General features: G+C 40.7%; 1 long non-coding RNA gene across 1 annotated transcript; it reads right to left on the reverse strand.

Moving 5' to 3' along the window:
• Window positions 1-1,954: 1,954 nt before the first annotated feature.
• Window positions 1,955-15,530, reverse strand: LOC116216349. The gene is made up of 6 exons (XR_004158969.1): window positions 15,076-15,530; window positions 13,691-13,789; window positions 12,606-12,843; window positions 10,047-10,234; window positions 8,137-8,203; window positions 1,955-2,112 (listed from the first exon to the last, which is right to left on the reverse strand). It is a non-coding gene; the product is annotated as an uncharacterized LOC116216349 (long non-coding RNA).
• Between the last annotated feature and the right edge of the window lie 4,920 nt (window positions 15,531-20,450).

The raw sequence follows: 20,450 nt of genomic DNA on the forward strand, positions 1-20,450 counted from the left end.
AAAAAGCAGTCTTGAGGAAGAGCCTTGTAGTTCTCACATTTCTCAGGTGGTTTAAATGAAAAGCAACAGTGGGACTTGCCAGGATCACTTACAATTAGTATTATGTTGCTTGGATGTATTTCTATATTTGTAAACAAGTTATAAAGAAACAAACTTAAACATATTTACCTTTTTATTTTCTTTTTTTTTTTTCTGTACTGCATTCAAAAAACTTCTCAGAGTTCTCAGAGAGATCTGTGAAAAGGCTGCCTTAGTGAGCTTTCCAATGTTGTTGATGGCCAACCGTAGCAAATTCAAGGCTTCAAGGTCAACAAAAAATTGTTTTCATTTTTCTCTCAAAGTACCTCAAGCTCCACAATTTATCCAGAATAATAAATTTCTAGCATGCATTCCTTTTTTCTTTGCATGACCTTCATTCTGTGCTCTCTCTGCAACCTGAATGTTCTGAACTAGCTTTTAATAACTAAAAAGACCATCAAGTAATGTCATGCCCAGTTTGCCACTCTAGCTGCTTAAAATTTGAACCAGCTCTGACCCTGTCTAAATTATCATTGGCATCTTAATTTGATTAATTTTCTCACATGAACACAATGCAAATACTACATGTAATTTGTAGTTATATTTAAGCACCAAATTTGCAATCGAATTTTAAGAATTAAATACAGTTGTTTGAATTACCCTACTTCCTTTAAATATTCTTCTAGCGATGCTTAAGCTTGGAAGAAACCAGCATCTCTTTTTACTGTCAGTAGTTGAAGCATACGGCTCTCTTTGACAGACATTAAACATCCATAACTGAATCCTTGAACAGCTCCCTCATCTTCAGCATTGCAGTTACCTCTCAGTCAATTTCAAATTATGAAAAGTAAGAATAAATTGCCCATGATACTTACAGTCTGTGCTTTAATGCTGTGCCAGGTTAGTCCTGGTACTGCCTTCATGGTCTTTTGCCTAGCTGTGGCAAGCTATCTAGCCTACATTATCTCATCCAGACCTCTTTTTAATTTGTTAGCACAACATTGCTCTTCCTTGGCATATTGGTCACAGCATAAAATCTTTCCATCTGGCATATTTCACCCAAATTTTTGGAGCATCTTTCCCTGTTCCAGTCACAGTTCTTTTTTTTTTTTTTTCTTTGAAGAAACAGAGGAAAAAAAAACCTCAATAGTTTCCTATTCTTCCATGTAAAAGAGGGAGGGGATGGACGAGAAGATTTCATTCCAAGAAATCCTAGGCATTGTTTTCTAAATATTGTGTTTGATATGAAGAAGCTTTATTCCAACAAAACTATTCATGAGTCAAAAACATTATACCCTAGTTTGTTCTTATGATTCTGTTATACATCAACAAAATAATCTGTGATGCCTGCACAGCACTGCATCAATTTGCAACAGCACCAAAAAATGCTCCATGGCATTGAAATTTATAAGCTACAGCATATAGTTCAAAGCCTTATCAGAATGTCATGTTTACCCTCTGTATTTGATACACCACAATAACTGGTAAAGTCACAAGCGTGGCTAACTGCCCTAAGCAATAGCTCTTCCAGGTTATTCATGCTTTATTTTACAAACTGAGAATCAGATAAACATTGTTGTGATTCACTTTGTACTGAATCTGTTGTGGTGTGCAGAGGACCAGTTCTGCAGTAGAATCTGAAGCCATTGTATCTTTCAGATTCAGAACTCCCTAAAAAGGAAAGGTAGCAGGAACCCTAACTTCAGATATGCCTTCAGACATCAGCTCAGGCTCACAGAATGCGCCACTGATATTCAGGTGTCCCTGAAGCTGTCTGTGCCAAAGCTGGTGGAAGGAAATCTTTCCACTGGAAGTATCATCAGGTTTCTGAGCGCAGATTTTTCTGCAGCTCTCTGTACTCCTTTCACAGATCCACATTCTGCACTTTGATGGAAAAGGCTGTCTGGCACATCAATATTGGCATGCCATGCAGGTGTTAATTAACCCATCAGTTTAGGTTGACTTTATTTCACCCAGTTCCCTGTTCAGTCCTTGTTCTGTCTCTTGCAGCTGAGATCACAGTTCAGACAGGCCTGAGTGTGGTACATTCTCTCCCTGGAGGATATACAGGAAAGTTCTCAGACAGATGGATCACTGCAAAGACAAGAGATGAAAATGCTTCTTCATTCTCTCAGACACGAGAGAGATTATGTTCATTCATTCATTTGTTGGTCCTCTAAAAAAGCTGTCATTTCCCAGTCACCCCTTGCTAGAGGCAGGGTGTGAAGTTTCAGTGAAGCCTAGAATCTAGAGTATTTCTCTTTCTGCTGGCTATTGTTGTTGACTCCTCCTTAGTAGAGGAGAGCATATAACCTACAACAGGTATCACTCCCTGTCAGAAATGTGTTTGGTCATAGAAAATCCACTCTAACCTCTTCACTGCCATAGAAATTGCATCCTCAGAAATAGCTGAACCACTACATAATTCACCATAAAAAAATCATTACAATACTTTTTGTGAGGCATCATTAGGTGAATGAGAAAATTTATTTTGTTAGATAAACTGATATCATCAGAACAGGCACAAAGTGCTGCTTCTGGACTGAAATAGAAGCTATATCCTCAAAGTTAAGGACTAGCTGAGCAGGATTTTACTTTGACTGATATTAATCTGTTAAATGGTTTAGGAAAAAAGGTGGCTGATACCTGTGAAGTAGGGATTGATATTAGAAAGGGATGAGGCTGTAAGGTTGGTAGCTCAAAAACAAACAAACAAACAAAAACAAAAAACCAACCAGCAAGTAGTGGTTAATCCCTTGTAGATCTCTGAGGGATAAACCAGGACAGGAAGTAGGCAGATACAGTAATATACCACAAAACCAATGTTCTTTTCAGTTTGTGGTTTTCAGTATACAGCACAGTTATGAACTACACTTCCCAGACTCATCTGATTGTAGTAAATACCTTGAGGGTCAGGAGGGAAGTGAAAGGAGCACTTTGTGAAAATCTTGACAATATGACAATAAGCAGGTATTTGTTCTGTACTGATTGCACAGTGGCAATTTGTTTTCCTCAAAATTCATACGCATTCACACGCAACCACTTCTACAAAAACAGCAATTGGCCAACATCACCACTACAGACACTACGAGCAGGCACTGCAAAGATTACATTCATTTAGGAAGGAAATATATTTCTGGGGAGGCCCTTAAATACCATTTTCTGTATTACAAAATAATCCCTGTTTATGTGCACTTGTGATCTTGGACTCTACTGGCAGGTGCGTGAAAAAAAAAAAATGCAAAAGTGAATCAGAATCTATAAAGAAAGAAACAGCTCTTGAGGGGAAAAATTACCTCCCTGCCTCAAGGTGATTGATAGGGACTCCTAAATTGCTAACAGTTTTCATTTATTTTAGGCATTTAAAATATCAAACATAACCTTAGAACTCATACCTCTTTTCACCTCCAATGAAAATATTGCTTTCTAACAGCTTTACTGTTTAAAAATATATATATATATTTTAAATCCTCATCTGATACAATACCACAGCTCACCACGTTCTGAATGTAACGTTTTGACTGTTAGCCACCTTCAGCTTCTGGAAGTTTTCTTTGGTAAAACTTTTTATATTCTTCCACAACGATAGGGGTTTTAGCCTCTAATCCTTGTGAGTCATATTTCTTCAAAGAAATAATCTTTCAGCTTGGACTAGGATAGTTCTCAGAAACAGCTTTTAATATTAAAGTACATGCTGAAGTCTGAAGGCTTTGGATTTTTGGATGGGTTCAGATCTGACTCTTGAGTTCAGCAGAGTTTTTTTAAGCTGCCTGCTGTGCCAGAGAGAGGACTACAATGTTTTATTTTCTGCGTGATGGAAACCAGAGTTCACCAAAGGCCGAGCAATCTTGTCAAGAGGACAGCATGGAGAACAGGGATGAACAATCCTGCTGGTCAGTACAAGGGCAGAAAGTCAGAACTTCTGACCTTTAACTAAGTGGGGAGTATTTGTTCCTGCTCCTTTGAAAAAGGCAGGTCCTGTCATGGACCTAACTGGCTAACCTGCAGGCCTTTCTCCTCTGAAGATTTGGCACTGCGATCATCCAACTGTACAAATATTATTTCACAGTGTAGAAAAGTTTGCCCTAAAGAACTGAAAACTTTCCTATGCAATAGGCAGCAAGCAGCCTTATTTCAGTTAAAGTTGTTTTTTGTTTTTTTGTTTTTTTGTTTTTTTTAAATCAGAGACTATGCAAGTATGAAATCTGTAAGTCCAATAAGATTTTGTATCCATCCAAGGTCTTTCTTTGATAGGGAAAAGCCACTTCTGTTCAGCTCATTTAGGTTTGCTGATTTTGCCAGAGCTAATAAAAACACCATGTCTGTGTTTCTAAGTCAATACTGTTTCTGAGGTGCTTAATGGCAACTTGTTCTAAACTGGACCTTAACAGAGTGGAAAAGAGTGGATAGAAGGAGATGCCACAAGGTTCAAGACCAATTCAGCCTTCTATATTCCAGACAAACATTTTCACAGCTATTCCCAAGGAGGAGCAAAACAACATCCGGGACCAGGAGAACACACTAGAGCCAAGTGTGGGGTTTAGAAGACTAAGCTACAAATAGAATGCAAGTACATTTAAGCTGTCAGACATGAAAAATCCTTCAGTGATACCGTGATAGGCTAATTCTTGTACTGAGCTGGTTTGTGAGAAGGGATTGAAGTTCAAACAGCTCAAATAATATAAATAATAGGAAGATTTATGGAATCATACTACACATCTCATAATAAAACTAAAAGACCTTATCTGTATTCATGAAAAGAAAATCAGATTTTAGTACTTAAAAGAACATAACAGTCATAAATAGGCATCAATCTGATGGGGATGCAACTACGAAACAATTCAGTGCTGGTTTAATGAACAGAGTGGGTGGAAACTATATGCCTGAAGTCTCCTCCTGAAAGACACAACTATTGTTGAAGTGCTTCTCTCCAGCAAGAACTTATTATTAACTTCTTCTACCTTTCATGCATCTTTGAGAAAGAACAGTCTTTGGATTGCATGAGAGGGACTCAAAATGAAACAGAAAAAATCCTTAAATTGTTCTTACAATTCGAGTTCCCAGTGAATAAGTAATTATCTTCTAATAAGTCTGCTACAATGATAATGAAAACTGACTGTGTTCTCTGAGCTTGTAGAGTACAACATCGAGTAAAAACCTGACATCCAAGAACAGAGAGCTAAGCAACTCCAAATTAAGTTGATGAGATTCTGTTCTTTGTTTCTTTGGTTGCTTTGTTTTGTTTTTAATGAAACAAGACTTGACACAAGGGTACAAAAACTTGACATAAAGCTAAAGATACCAGCACTGTCTTATGATCAACAACACCTTGCAGACTTTGGAGGCAGACAAACTATCCTTTCATTCTTTCTCATCCAAATGCTGGCAAATATATCTACCCTTGCTGCCGGCCAAGCCTGATGTTTCAGGAAAATTAGGTACCTTAGGTTTGAGGTCACAGACATTTATTCTCCACAACTGAAGTGTTGCCTCAAACTCCCTTAAGCATCTTTTTGGACAATGAAAACTTTGGCTATCCTGTCAAATCCTCACCTGAACTTTCACCATCAACATGGCTGTATTGAAATGGCAGCTTCCTCTTGAAGTCAAGCTTTGTGTGTTAAGCTCTGGTTGTACACGAACAATGAGTGAAATAACTAGAAAGGATAGGGAAGCTAACAATGTTGATCCTGATCTATGAGCCCTCAATCATTGTTTGTCATGCCTATTGTGAGCATATTTCAGCTAGTATCCCTTATAAGTAGATAGTAATTACAAGTAGTGCTAGTTTATTTCCCCAAAAGCTGTGTATGAGTGGCACTGAGCTGATTCATTAGCCACATTTCTTACAAGGCTCATTATTCCTGACACAGAGCCATACCAACATAGCTGCAAGACTTTCCTGTCCCAGAGGTAACTAATTTCACACCTAACAATGATCTCTGCAGCATCTGATGCTATACTAATCCTGAGCATGTATAAATAATAAAACAAACCAAAAAATTCACCAGTTAAGACAATCAATTCCTATAGAATTGGGTCTCACCATTTCAAAGGTGGTAGAAAATATCTGCCATTGATAAAAGTCACAGTGCTCCAGAAAACAGTGGGCACAGGCATACATGCCTAGCTCTGGATTCCACCCACAGCTGTAAGCTAACAATTGTAGAATCATAGAATTGTTTGAATTAAAGAGATCCTTAGAGGTCATCTAGTCCAACTCCCTGAAATAAACAGGGACACCTACAGCTAGAAGATGTGTAAGCAGTGACTCTCAAAGCCCTGGTCTTCTAGTGCTAACTGCTTTGACATGGCCAGTCCAATAATGCCAATATGGAGGCCAGGAGAGAGAAAGAATGCCCTCAAGTGCCATCTAGTTTTGGTTTCTGGCTCAGCCACAGATTTCTTGAGCAAGACACCAAATCTGTTCTTCAGTACCATATCTGCTCCTCTGCCATGGCAGAGGAAAGTTTAATATAAGGCTCAAATAACCATACACATCATAGCAACAGATCATTTTCTTCTATGCTTTGAAGAAGAAGAAAACTTGCCCAAATAGCATGCTGAATGAGGGAGTATAAAGACCTTTTTTTTTTTTCCCCCCCATATACATTGATAAATTCTTTCCCCTGTGGCTTCATTTTTACATGAAGGCTATTTTAAATTGATTAATTTCTATGTATTTCACGTCCAGCCTCTTGGCACTTTCATTTCATCCATTTCTATCTTCTTTTAAATTTGTTATGGCTTTCACTATCTCTCTGCTTAAATTTGTTTATGGCTCCACCTACCACATATTTATTTTCTGACTTGATTTCTCTCTTCACTCTCTGGGTATTTAGTGCTTAGCACACATTGCATTTCCCAGCTTCAACAACCTTTTATCCATCTTCCTTGACTGTTGTCCAGTATTTTGATTATGAATAACTTTCATTTCATACATTTTTCCTGATATCATTCATTAATTTTGGAAACCTTAGAGTATGCTAAACTGGATAGGAATACTGAGGAACCACCATAGCTTACTGAATTCTCAGCCAAGAGCTGCCAGTTCAGCCACTACATTTGTTTCTTTTATGACACTGAAAGCAAGGTTTGAAAACACTGATCCCAAATATTATCTCAAAAGATGCAGGTAAAGAAAAAGAGAATAAGTTCAGATTATGTCTCAGTGCAAGAATATTTCTGTGGATTCTGTAACTGGCTGTATCCCTGCTGACTACAGGTGCCTTCAGAACTGTGAAAAGTCTCTGTACTTGCAAACAAATACCTAGAGTTGCTTTTAGGTCTTACTATTGATAGATATGTTAGACTCAAGTCCATGCTAAATGTTGTCCTGCGGACTGTACATGAGCTAATCACTTAAGGTATGTATACATACTTCCTTACAGATACCAGTTCATGTCTATTGATACATAAGTTGCCTCTTATTTATTTCCATGGAAATTACAATAGATACAAAGAGCACACTAACACTATTAGATTGAGCAAATTCTCAGCTACTAAACACTATTTTTCAACAGTCACCACTATTAGTTCTGCATTTTTTTGCCAACAATGAACAAGAGCCTGCATGCCATGCTCATAAACATCTGCACAAGCAGAGCTGACCTACTGTTTCACAGCTGCTATGACAGCGTTGTTGCTAAAATGCGCCATGTTCACAAGCATCAATGAATGTCGGTGGGTGCAATTTTTTCCACACGGAGGAACTGAATTTCACAACATTGCTTCATATGCACTTCCACATCAGGTGCTATTCTGTCACATGCCCCTCTGCTGCCATCTGTCACACAGCAACAAAATTGAAAAGAACGCTGGCAGGAAGTTCAAGCTTTGTTGCCATACCCAAGCATCTGCCTCTGACACTGTGGGCCAAAGTAATAAAAATAGGAGGCATTACTTTTGGAGCTGCTATCTTACATTGTCATAGCCAAATGACTTCTGGTCAACTTAGTGTGCAGACAGAGTATTTGGGACAGGGGAAGGCTTGCATACAAAAAGTGTGTGAATGTGTGTCTAACTGGCCTAGTTTTCTTCCGTTGGGAGATGATTGTTACCTTACGGGGAGTCTACTAGAAGGATGCTTTTTAACATTAGTCTACCAAAAGATCTCACATGTTGTCCTGGCCAGCCCACTGTTCTCCATACTGGGTGCCTCTGACTTCTGTTTTACTGTCTCATCCTAAAAAAGGTCAAAGAGGAGAATGAAACACTGAATTAAATGTAAATGCATAATTAACTTCTGAAGTGTATATTTTTCTAAGATTAAGTTTCTCAAAAACTGATAGGAGCTTAGCAAGCAGTAATACTTCTCTATTCTTTATTGAGTTCATCTAGATCCTACGGTTAGGTAAACAGTTGCATGGTTCATCCAGGTTTTCTTTCCAGGGAAAGTGGAGGGAAACATGAGGCTTTATGCCTAAAGGAAATGCCTCTGCAATTGGTTTTAACATGCTCTGCAGGAGCCCTTTCCCATCTCTTGTCCCTTAACTGTAAGCAGAGTTTAGCGGAAACCTGAAATTGGCATCTAAATAGTTAAGGAAGGTGAATAATTCCTCTCACCATTCCATCAGCCCCAGTTACATATACAGACAGAATACCCTTCCATTCACTGGTGCTTTGTTTGAAGGCAAAACAACAACTGTTGTGGAAGGGCAATAATACCATCTACTGAAAAGAGAAAAAAAAAAACATATACATAGGGGTGGGAAAATATTCTTTCCTACAATATGCTTAACTGTTTCTGGAGGTGTTCAAAGCCAGGTTGGATGGGGCTCTGGGCAGCCTGGTCTAGTACTAAATGTGGAGGTTGGCAGCCCTGCCTGTGGCAGGGGGGTTGGAGCTTCATGATCCTTGAAGTCCCTTCCAACCCAAGCCATTCTATGATTCTTTCAATCTTCCTTGCCAGAAGGGAAAAAGTAGTGCAGTTAGGGACATCATAGCACTTGTCATAGAACAGGAAATTTTGCAGAGTTTACAATTTCCCCCTCCCAGTACGAGGGAAATTTTTTCTTAAGTTGAGACTTAAGTTGAGGCTTAAGTTGGGGGGTTGGAGATTCATGATCCTTGAGGTCCGTTCCAATCCTGGTCATTCTCTGATTCTGAGACATAAACAAAAAGAAGCTGCAGTTCTGTTAAACTTTTGCTTTCATAAGAGTAACCTATCCTATTTGCCTGCCCCACAAGAGGCAAGTTTAGCCCAGATACTTAAATTTTACATTTTTTGTCTTTTGAGCTACTAGCTCCATACACAAAGATCTTCTGCTGATTTTAACAACAACCAGCAGTTATCTCTTCATCTGCTTGCTGAATATAGCAATTTAAATACAAATATCAAGCTGGTCTTTCATAAAGTCTCTTGCATACCTCCTACTGTTATTAGGCAGTGGGAGGTGCATGGTACCAGCCATAAAGATGTGGCAGTAGGCTACAAAAGCAAAGAACATTACTTAACAGCTCAAATCTGTTAAGACTACATTATCTTATTGAGAGAGAAAAATGTAGCAGAATCACTCAGTCATGTAGAGTAGTGGGAATAAACATAAGACAGCTTTCTGGAAGCTGTGACTGCACTGCAGAGTAAAGACACTTGGAATCTTGTCTCCTGCAGAAACACAGATGAAATTAAGTGAGACAAAAAACAGTGTAGGCAGAAAGGACATACGAAGTACTTACCTTGACTTCCAGAACTTTTAACAGGTAGCTTTTTCTTAGCAGAAGCAATGAAATAAAATTTTGAAAAACTGGTTTAAAGGCAAAGTAAAGTAGAACATTCTCTATCTCTATTCCAGAGGAAGAAATCTTCCATCTCTCTCCCCAGCTACACCTTACCAGACAGGGGCTGTGGCTCTAAACTGCTGACTGCCTCTTCTCCAGCTGAACAGAGTTTACTATGATCTCAATTCACTCAGAGACTCAGTTTTAGAAGATGATAGATAACCTTTAAGATCCCTTCCAACCTAAACCATTCTATAAGGACTGTTTTCTGCAAATACTGCAAATAGGACTCAGATCCTTGCACCTACCTGTACCACAGCTGAAAGGAGGGTCCCATACCTTCACCTCCTGGGGTTCATGCAGGTGGTTGTGTGGACACTCTGAAATGCTCCTTGGGGTGAGAGAAATCACTTGTCATCAAAAAGCTGAATTCATTTTGAGTAGTGTACTTCCTAAATAATGGGAGTTCTTATAATGATTAGCTCCTTTTCTTCCACTGAAAAAAGAAATCAAAACCAATAGGACTTAAATTATACCATTCTGACAGCACCTGCAGTAATTACACAGAACAGATTATTTTCACAGACGAGGTAATATTTTATTACAGCCCATATTTAATATTTGTTTTCAAGACCGACCTAGACAAGAAAAAATGCCAGTCTTAAAAAAGAAACAAGGAAGATTTCAAACAAACTTGACATTTGAATAAGTTCTGCCATGCCAAAAATGATTTTCCCCAGTGAGAAGAGGAGAGGTAAAAGACATATGTTTATACGTTCATCAAATCAGTCCTTTGCAGGCCCAGATGACAAAAAAGATTATGCCTTTGAGGCTGAACTCAGTCTTATGGAAACTGAAGGAGCAAAGAAGCTAGCATCTGATACCACCCCTTGATCCATGCAGGCACATTACAGAATTACAAGCCAATTTTATTTTATTTTAAAAACACTTCTTAGGGTATCATATTCCTGTCTTCAAACACCCTTGTGTACTAACACCCACTGGTCAAAGCATTTACATTTATCTCAGCTCTTTTCTCTGGTTTTTGAGCTTGGCCTTTTTTCAAGAAATGCTCTGAAGCACTCTGAAATTGCCATTTGTGTCAAGTTCATGTTTTCCTCAGTATCTTTATTCCTTGTTATGCTGTCACTCATGGACTTCAATGAAGGTTGAGATGGAGGAGAAGGAGGAGAAATGCAGCATTTTTTGTCCAACACATGAAATTACCCTAAACCAGTAATAGGACAATGGGCAGTATTTTTCTAAGTGACTGATACAGAAGAACCTATGTCAACCTTAGACAAGTGCACTGCAGCAATCCTTGTTGTATCAGACTATCTGTCAGACAGGCTGGCAAGTACATTCAGTGTCAGCACAAACATATACAGATACAACAATATGTCTCTAAAAAAATTTACCAAAATTAGCGTGCTTACTGAACCTTACAGTCAGAAGAACCATTTTTAGTTCCAAAGAGATGGATGACAAGCAGACATAGAACTACGCCAATTATTCTCAATTTGCTTTTCCAAGAGCACAAGAACAAAGCTTCTGCTGAGGTACAAGAAACATAGGCTGAAACCATGTGAGGCCAGGATCTGAAAACACTGAAAAAACACTATCAAACAAGTGTGGGCCAGCCTCATCTTCCTTCATACTGAGCAATGAGTTATACAGCTGCCCTAGAGAAGTCTCATTTAGCACTCATTTCAAGCATGAAATGAACTGTCAACTTTGCTGAGCAACAACATCTAGAGTCTTCTTTGGGCCAACAGAACTAATCTCAGGAAGCCTCAGGGAAAGCCTGAGGAAAGGACTGTTTTTGAGGGCCCTTTTCCCAAGAGACCAACTTGTCTCCTTTCTACTGTCTTCCTACTATCTTTGCCTGGTGCCCATTCCTAAAGATGTTGGTGGAAGTTCACTGACAAGGTCCTATTCTGTCAAAGGGACGACTTACTGTTAGCATCCCAGCAAGGTGCACCAGGACCTAATGTGCAATTTTCCACTTTATGAGGAAGCAGTAACTCGATTGACAAGGCAAGCATGTAGATACTGGGGCAGCTTCATTAAACAGAGCTCTAAATCTAGGTTTAACATCTGAGATACACGTAAGAGATCAGTCCTGAGGGTGACAGGGTAACATGCTGGCAGCAGTGTCATTTGTGCCCTCACAGAACAGTGAGGTTGGACAGCCCCAGCAGAGCAAGGTAAGCACTGTTCTCCTATCCCAATGTGCATTGAGCTGAGTGTGCACAGAGTTCAGCCTGAATCAGGAGGGGACTTTCTACAGCTGCATATCGAGCACCTCCAGTGTGTAGCTGTAAAGACACTCCTGCCCTGATAATGGATTCATCCTTCATGAGGCACATGCTCACCTATCAAGAAGCACACACTAAGCGACACCCCCATGTAATCCTTATTTTCTGTATCTAGTTCTGTCAGCTCCTCTTCTAGCATTCAGGTTGTGTGCATATCCCTCTGCACAATTCTTAACTATTGTCACTGTGCTTTGAATTAGACTAGCTATTACTGGCTTTGCAAAGAAGAGATTCCACCGCATTAAAAAGAAGTATGCAATCATTATTTATTGATTAAAATTTCAGACTTCAGGTTTCACTGCACACAGCTTAGATTACAAGAATACAAATTCTGAACTTACCTCACCCTCGTACTCCCTCAAGTAAACAAAACTTATTTGCAAACTCTGCCACAGCAGCCGTCAGTGGAAGAGGAAATAAAAGCAAACACACTCATACTAAGGAAGTTGCCTGGAGTGCCAAGAAGACCGTGTGTCACTAGCAGTGCAACTGTGCACAGAATACAGACAAAAATTGCATTATGTGCTCATTCTGTAGGAGTTCACCAACCTGAGACATACTCCAGGCTTGTCAGCGTCCCGTTTCACCCAGCATAACATTTTTCTGTTGACTTTATTCCCAGCAAGGAGTATTTAAAACAAGTGTCATTCTAAGTGATGAGCAGACCACCCGTGGCATGTTCCAGCTGTATTCTCTCCTAAGGTTCCCCAAGACACCTTCACAGTAAAAGATTTTTCTAATTGAAAAAGCACCAGTTCCATGCAGTATTCGTGGGCTCTCTTCACTTCTGAAAATGAAAAGGGAAAGGAGATGCACTCAATTCTTCTTTACTACTACATAATGACTACTTCATTATGACCTTTGAAATAGTTATAATGATAATCAGAAATAGACTACGTAAAAATTTGATCTCTACCCATCAACTTTCCTATCAGATCTTCATTAGTCACAAAAGTTTAAGAAATCATTTTCTAAAGCATTAGAGTAGTGCTGGGAAAAGCTCTTCTTTAGCCATAGGTACATACTGACATTTTATTACAATTCTTACTCTTATTTGTCTGTCAGAATGCAGGGGAACAACTCAGGATAAGTTAACAAGTTAAATTTTCATTACAATGCATTATCAAGAGAGATTGGCAAATCTCTTCCTTACACAGAGAAGACATAATGTCCTCAACATGCGATAAATTATTGGCTTAATTTTTTAATTCTTACTTAAGATACGGTTTGCTGGGAGATGCTATTTTTCTTATTAGACAAACAGAAATAGGAAACACTGAGGGCACACCAACTTTACAACTGAAATAGAAACGGGATTAATCTTAGCTGATTACATCCATCAGTCACTCTGTTTGAGAGAAGGAAGGAGAACTCAGTGGCACAGAGAGGGGCCAGAGGGAGTGGTGAGAGCAGCACAGGGCACAGATGGACACACACACAAGTGCATAGTGCCATGGAGCACTAAGCTATGCCTGTGTACAGTAGGTGGCTAGAGTCTTTAAACTGGAGGGAGTGGGTGGAGAAATACATCTAGGGACAATAGCACTGATGAGGTAAGCTAAACCAGCAATCAGTCTCACTGAACAAAGTGGTGTATAAGCAGTAAGTCTGAAAAATAATTCACCAAAACCTACTGCTTAGGCATGTTGGGTATGTTATCCGACACAGCATTTCCTTATTCATTGATCATTGTGGTTCTGCAGGACACAGTTGTGATTGCCTGATCAAACACCCTGCGAAGGAGAGTGTTTAGAGAGAGGTATCAAATACAAGAAATCATTTCAATCCAAGCTAAAACTCAGAGATAATCTTGCTTCCAAAGAAGCACTGGTGTCCTGCAAAAAGAGGACCCTGCAGTAGCTTACCTTGTAAACTGGAGCACTGATGGCAAGTTTTGTATGGTTTGTGAGGGGAAAAATAGGGAAGACATTAAATTATTAAGCTTGTTTCTCTGCTTTAAGAATATGTAGTGTAAGCAGGAAGCCCTTCCGCTCAGGAAATCTATTATTCAAGACTTTCGTCTTTGATATTCTCTACAGGAAAATAATTTCACAGGATAGTCTGAACCAAAGAAGAACACTGTCCATTTAGCAAGTGTGCGAGAGAAGTCCCTTTAATAGATTTGTTTGTCCCAGGAGTGGCACAGAATCTTGACAGGATTATAAATGGATTGAAAATAGTTACTCAAGCATGCTACCATATAGAACCTAGTCTGTTTTTACCCTGTCTTGCTGAAAGACTGAGGCTGGTGGGTAGGGAAAGACTGCCTTACATCAAACCTCCAGTCTGAACTACCAGAGGCACTGGATACACTTCTGTATCAGTCCCTAACAGATATAGGACATGGCTGTTGCATTAGACACAAATTGCAATTACTCATCTAATGGGCACTGTGGCATTCAGCTGCCACTCGTACTTCTTAGAGTTGGCTTTCCCACCCTCCACACTCAGGAAACTACTTGAAGGTTCCTATTTTTCAAAAGTCTTGTTGCAAAAATTTAAAGCACAGTTATATTTGATACACTGTTCTTACTCTCTCCTCCCAGTGGTCTAAGAGTATCTGTGACTTCGATCACTTACAGCATAAACCACTCAATATAGTAAAGGCATTTCCCATTTTGAAATTCACCTAAATCCCTAAATTACAGCCTTCCTGTTTATAATTTATTTCCTTTCATCTGCTAAATGCTTCACATTTAGAGCTGTAACTCCTACGTCCCTTATGGCACCTCTGAGCACACACCTGAGCAGCACTGTTGTTGCTTTTCCTGCCCACATTTTCTTGCAGAGTTCACCATTCAGGGTGTACTTATCATGACTTCAACAGAAGCAGATTCCTTTCTAAAGTGGTTTTGTGCTGCTTTATCCTTATTGGAGCTGATACCCCAAATTTTGTGTTTGCCTGTGCCATTCAAGGCTTGGCCAAGAATAACAGGGCTAAAAGTAGAGGCCAGTGAGGTGGGAAGGGGAAGCAGGATGCTCCCTTCCTCTGCCAGCCCAGAGCTGCTCAGTCACTTACCAGCTTTTGCATCTTCAGAAGGGAAAGAGGTAGGCATTTCTTCTGACTTCACGAAGAGAACATTTTCATCATATAGTGCTTCATCAAACATACCTGGTTTTAAATATGCATGACAAAAAGCTCCTCCTGCATGACTAACAGCCCACTCAGGTTGCACAGCATGCTGTTGCTGCTCTGCTACAACCCTCCCTGACATTTCCTTCCTGGTGGGCATATACATCTCTCTTCACGTTCCCACAACTGAGTCAGAATTCCCCTTTTACTTGCTATTCTGTGCTATGATTACATTTTTCCCACATCATTTCTATATATTTTACATGGATTTTTACATTAAAGAGGAGAAAATACTTCAAACAGGACCTTGTTTTATGCCTGCAAATGCACACAGGACTGCCACAGAATCACAGATCATCCCAAGTTGGAAGGGAGACAGAAGGATCAGGTCACAGAATCACAGAATCACCAAGGTTGGAAGACCTACACGATCATCTAGCCCAACCGTCCACCCATCGCCAATAGTACTCACTAAACCATGTCCCTCAACACAACGTCCAAATGCTCCTTGAACACCTCCAGGGCTGGTGACTCCACCACCTCCCTGAGCAGCCCATTCCTGACCACTCTTTCAGAGAAGTAGTATTTCCTAACATCCAGCCTAAATCTCCCCTGGTGCAGCTTGAAGCCATTCCCTCTAGTCCTATTCACCAGTTACACGAGAGAAGAGGCCAACCCGCAGCTCATTACAACCTCCCCTCAGGTAGTTATAGAGAGCAATAAGGTCTCCCCTGAGCCTCCTCTTCTCCAGACTGAACAATCCCAGCTCCTTCAGCCGCTCCTCATGAGGCCTGTGCTCCAGACCCCTCACCAGCTTTGTTGCCCTTCTTTGAACCCGCTCCAGGGCCTCAATATTTTTCTTGCAGTGAGGGGCCCAAAACTGGACACAGTACTCAAGGTGCAGCCTCACCAGAGCTGAGTACAGGGAGACAATCACTTCCCTGTTCCTGCTGGCAACGCCGTTTCTGATACAAGCTGGGATGCCATTGGCCTTCTTGGCCACCTGGGTACACTGCTGGCTCGTGTTCAACCGAGCATCAATCAATACCCCCAAGTCCATTTCCTCTACACAGTCTTCCAGTCACTCTGCCCCAAGCCTGTAGCATTGCCTGGGGTTGTTGTGGCCAAAGTGCAGGACCTGGTATTTGGTCTTGTTGAACCTCATCTCATTGGCTTCAGCCCAGCTATCCAGCCTGTCCAGATCCCTCTGTAGGGCCTCGCTACCCCCAGGCAGATCACCACTTCCAGCCAACTTGGGGTCATCTGCAAACTTACTGAGGATGCACTCGATGCCCTCATCCAGGTCATCAATAAAGATATCGAAGAGGACTGGCCCCAGCACCGACTCGTGGGGAACACCGCTCATGACCAGCTGCTTGATTCCAACTCCTCACTCCATACAGAATCACCCAACATTCAAACCCTATGTCTGAGAGCATTGTCCAGATGCTTCTTGAATTCTGGCAGCTTAGGGCTGTGCCCACTGCTTGACCACCATCTTGGTGAAGAATCTTTTTCTAATCTACAACCTGATGCTTCTCATACACCTTACTCTCAGACACATCTTCGTAGCTCTCCTTCGGATGTTCTCTAATGGTTTTATGTCCTTCTTCATTGTGGCACCCAATTTGCACCCAGTGCTGGAGGTGAGGCCACACAGTGCAGAAGATAACAGGACAATCTTTCCCCTCACCTGGCGGCACTGCTGGACCTGGTGCACCCCAGGACATGGTTGGCCCTTTGGGCTGCCAGGGCACACTGCTGGGTCACATTCAACATGCAGTCAACCAGAACCCACAAATCTCTTTCAACAGGGCTACTTTCCAGCATCTTATCCTAAAACTGCCATCACATGTGTTTTGATCAGAAATATTTGCAAGCTGACTTAAAAATAATAAGAACTCCTTTTTAACTTCTTCAAAGCCACTCATCAGTAACAGATTCAGTAAATCTACTGAGAAGTGACAAAATGTGACAGAATAGAGTGCTTCATGGTTAAAAGCAAAAGGAGATGCAAGCTGGGGCTTGGAGATGTGTTTGAACTTTTAAGTGTTCAGTGCCATTATCTGCTCCCGGGGAACCCTTTTCTCCCTCCTGGAGCATCCAGAACTGGCTCCCACCAGATGCAAGAGGATGGCCCCACACTACCTCAGCATACCTCTGTATCCATCTGTTGTTGCCACGGCAACTCAGTTTGTTTGAAGACAGCCTTTTGTTTCCATAGGAACAAAGCAGCTAGGCCTGCCTCGAAACTTCTGCTCGTTAAAACATGAAATTTTGCCAAAAAAAAAAAGGAAAAATCTGAAAAGCAGATTGTTAACAGAGAAGAGAATCTGTATTACAAATGTATATGATACCATTGTAGTATTGACAAGCTAAGAACATTTACTCTGGCCCATGACTGATTGAATTTGGACTAATGAGAATAAGTCATTTACCACAGCATGAAGGCACCTTTATTAAAACCTGAACTGAGATTTTTTCCCCCTCCCAGTTATCAACAAATTAAATAGTTGCAATATCTGATTGAATAGCTGAGATGTAAGACTGGGTTAAGTAGAGATTTTAAATCTGAATTTCTCCAATCAACGTAGGAAAATCACATAGCCCCAAAGCAGATTCTAATAGCTTAGAAAGGAATAAAATGAAGCAAGGTTATTCTTGCTTTTGAATTTGTGAAAAGTTACGTTAATAAGATCATCCCATAAGATCAAGAACATTACAAAAGTGTCCATCTTTTAGTAGCATGTTTCTTTATACAAAAAATATACAGAAAAAAAAAATGCCTCAAAGACAGTAATCGCAACAGTTGTCAAAAAAAATCTCCAAGGAGATGAATCCAGACCACAGCTACAATTGCAAAAAACTCTGCTTCAGAAAGATCTAAATAAAGAGACAGGGTTTTTAGTGACATACACTGGAACTTTCGCATGCACACGTGGGGGATGGCCATATGCCCGCTTTAGAGGTTCAGCACCAGGTTATGGATAGCCTTGAAAAGTTCTTCTGTCAAAGACAGCAAAATATGTGGGGAAGCTGATAGCTCATTCCATCTCAAACACATCCCTCCCTCATCTGTGCTCGATTCTAATAAGGACAAAACCCAAATCAAATTGAAGTAAACCCATAGCCCAGGACTGCTCATGTTAGCCTAAAAATCTGTGGAATTAAGTGTCGGTTGGTTAGGTCTCAAATATGAGTAGCTCGGATCAGCAATCACAGTTATTCACAAGTTTTGCATCACTGCATTGCTCTAATGGTCAATCTGTAAAAACTGCATTCCCCACACAGAAGGGCTTTTATGTACATTCAGAGGAAAATAAAAATCTCCAAGGTAGCCAACTGTGTTTCAGATGCGTAGAAAACATTGCCTGGCAGGCATGTGTGAATTAAAAATGAAAGATCACAAAGCTTCCACACCTCCGGCAAAAGTATCCTGTATTGGATTAACTCTGTGCCTGGTGGCACACTGAGTCAGCTCCAGCACAAGTCACCAAAGTTCAGGTGTCTGCACTCCCACTGTCACCCACAGGGCAATGCAGTTCATTCTGTATGCACAGCAGCAGGCACAGTGGCTCAGTGCCTTTGTGGGAACCCAAAATGCCTTCCTGGCCTCCAGCAGCCACTCTAGACTAAAGACGAAGGCCTCCCAGCTGCTCTGTGATGTATTTGCCCATCCTATATATATGTCTGGGTCACACTAAATTCCGCAGCCAGAAGATGCTCAGCTGAGACACAATGCAGGGTTGCACAGACTGCATGGATTGGAGGTCTGACTGCAGAGGGAATTCAGAAACTCAGCTGCAGACACAAGAAATTGTTCCTAATATCCAACCTGACACCCCCCCTGCCAGCACAACCTGAGGCCATCACCTCTCATCCTAAAAGAGAGCAAAAGATGCACTGCGTTTGTCTCCCCACCATTTTTTTGCCGCCTTGGGAATTAAACACTGCCCAACTCATGACAGATCAGACAGAATTTAGCCACAGAGCCCTGTGGCTGGGAAAGCCTCAGATGAGGAGTGCATCTTGCCTAAACATCAGCTGCTGGCAAGAGGGAAGGTTCAATGTGAGCAAAGGGTGGCAAGAGCTATAGCACTTCAGTTCTGTGTTTTAAGCATGAGTATCAAATTCACTTTTTGCTCACCTGCAGCAGAGCAGGGTATGAGAGCTGTACTTGGGTTTTTGCTCTGAAAGGCACTGATTAACATCCAGGGTGGTCCCTGCTGCAGAATCAATCAAATTGTACATAGGTGAGACATTTGTCAACAGCTAATAGAAATTGTTCCTAAAGAAACAGCAACATTAGACCAAGGAACATACAAACATGCAGAGAATATTGTAAGAGATGTTCTGTACGTACTGCAAATATTCAGTGGCAATGCACCATGTTGTAAAGTATTCACATGGGACCACGGGTCAGCTGCACTACAAGAGGTGAGCAGAACCACATTCCAGGGTCCATCAGCACAAAGACTTTTGAGAGCACCCAGCCAGCAACTGGCCAGCAAGTAGATGGACAGCAACACCCCCTCAGCTCCCAGCTCAGCCCCTGCATCAAACACAGGCACTCAGCTGCTGCAGCGAATCGCCATGGGTTCCTACTAATGACCACCTTGATTTTAATCTTTCAACAAATGCATGCACCATTTGCCCTCTACTGCAAAGGAAATTTTGTAAAGGAAAATCATTCAGTTGAGGCCAGTGAGTTTGCTAATGAGGCTTTCTCCCCTTATTTATAATAAAAGAGTATGATTTCAAACAAAGCAATGTATTTCTTTCCAGCCATCCTGTTTGTTTACTACTGTCTCTGCAGCTTTTCTCTATAATCTCTCATCATTCAGTTCTGCTCTATTAGGATTTCCTTTTGTAAAATCCTTTCAGCAGCGTTTTGTAGTTTTCAGGCATACATAACCAGCACCTACATTCTATTACTTCCAACACAGAGAAAATGGCCTGAGTTGTGAACAATTAAAAAAAATCCTAAATATTTCTGAACATGAGCCAACACAATAAAATGGAATGGTTCCAGGAATGTGGCTGTTTGACCACATCATCAGCAATAAAGAAGGTAAAAATAAAGAAGCAAACTAGCCTGTCAGCAGCACCATTTGAACAGGCAAAAAAAACCTGCACCACCATTTAGGCACAAACAGAGAAATTATGAGCATCGCTGCCTTCAATTTTTGATAGAAATCAATCTCAGTTTTAGATATTCAGACCAATGTTCATTCCCTCAGGAATTTATTATAAAGTTTGAAATCTGCAGCAAGTATTTCAAGTATTCAAACAATAGAAGTAAAACTCAAAGTTAAACTTCA

The sequence above is a fragment of the Meleagris gallopavo genome, chromosome 2 (assembly GCF_000146605.3).
Source record: "Meleagris gallopavo isolate NT-WF06-2002-E0010 breed Aviagen turkey brand Nicholas breeding stock chromosome 2, Turkey_5.1, whole genome shotgun sequence".
Classification (NCBI taxonomy): Eukaryota; Metazoa; Chordata; class Aves; order Galliformes; family Phasianidae; genus Meleagris; species Meleagris gallopavo.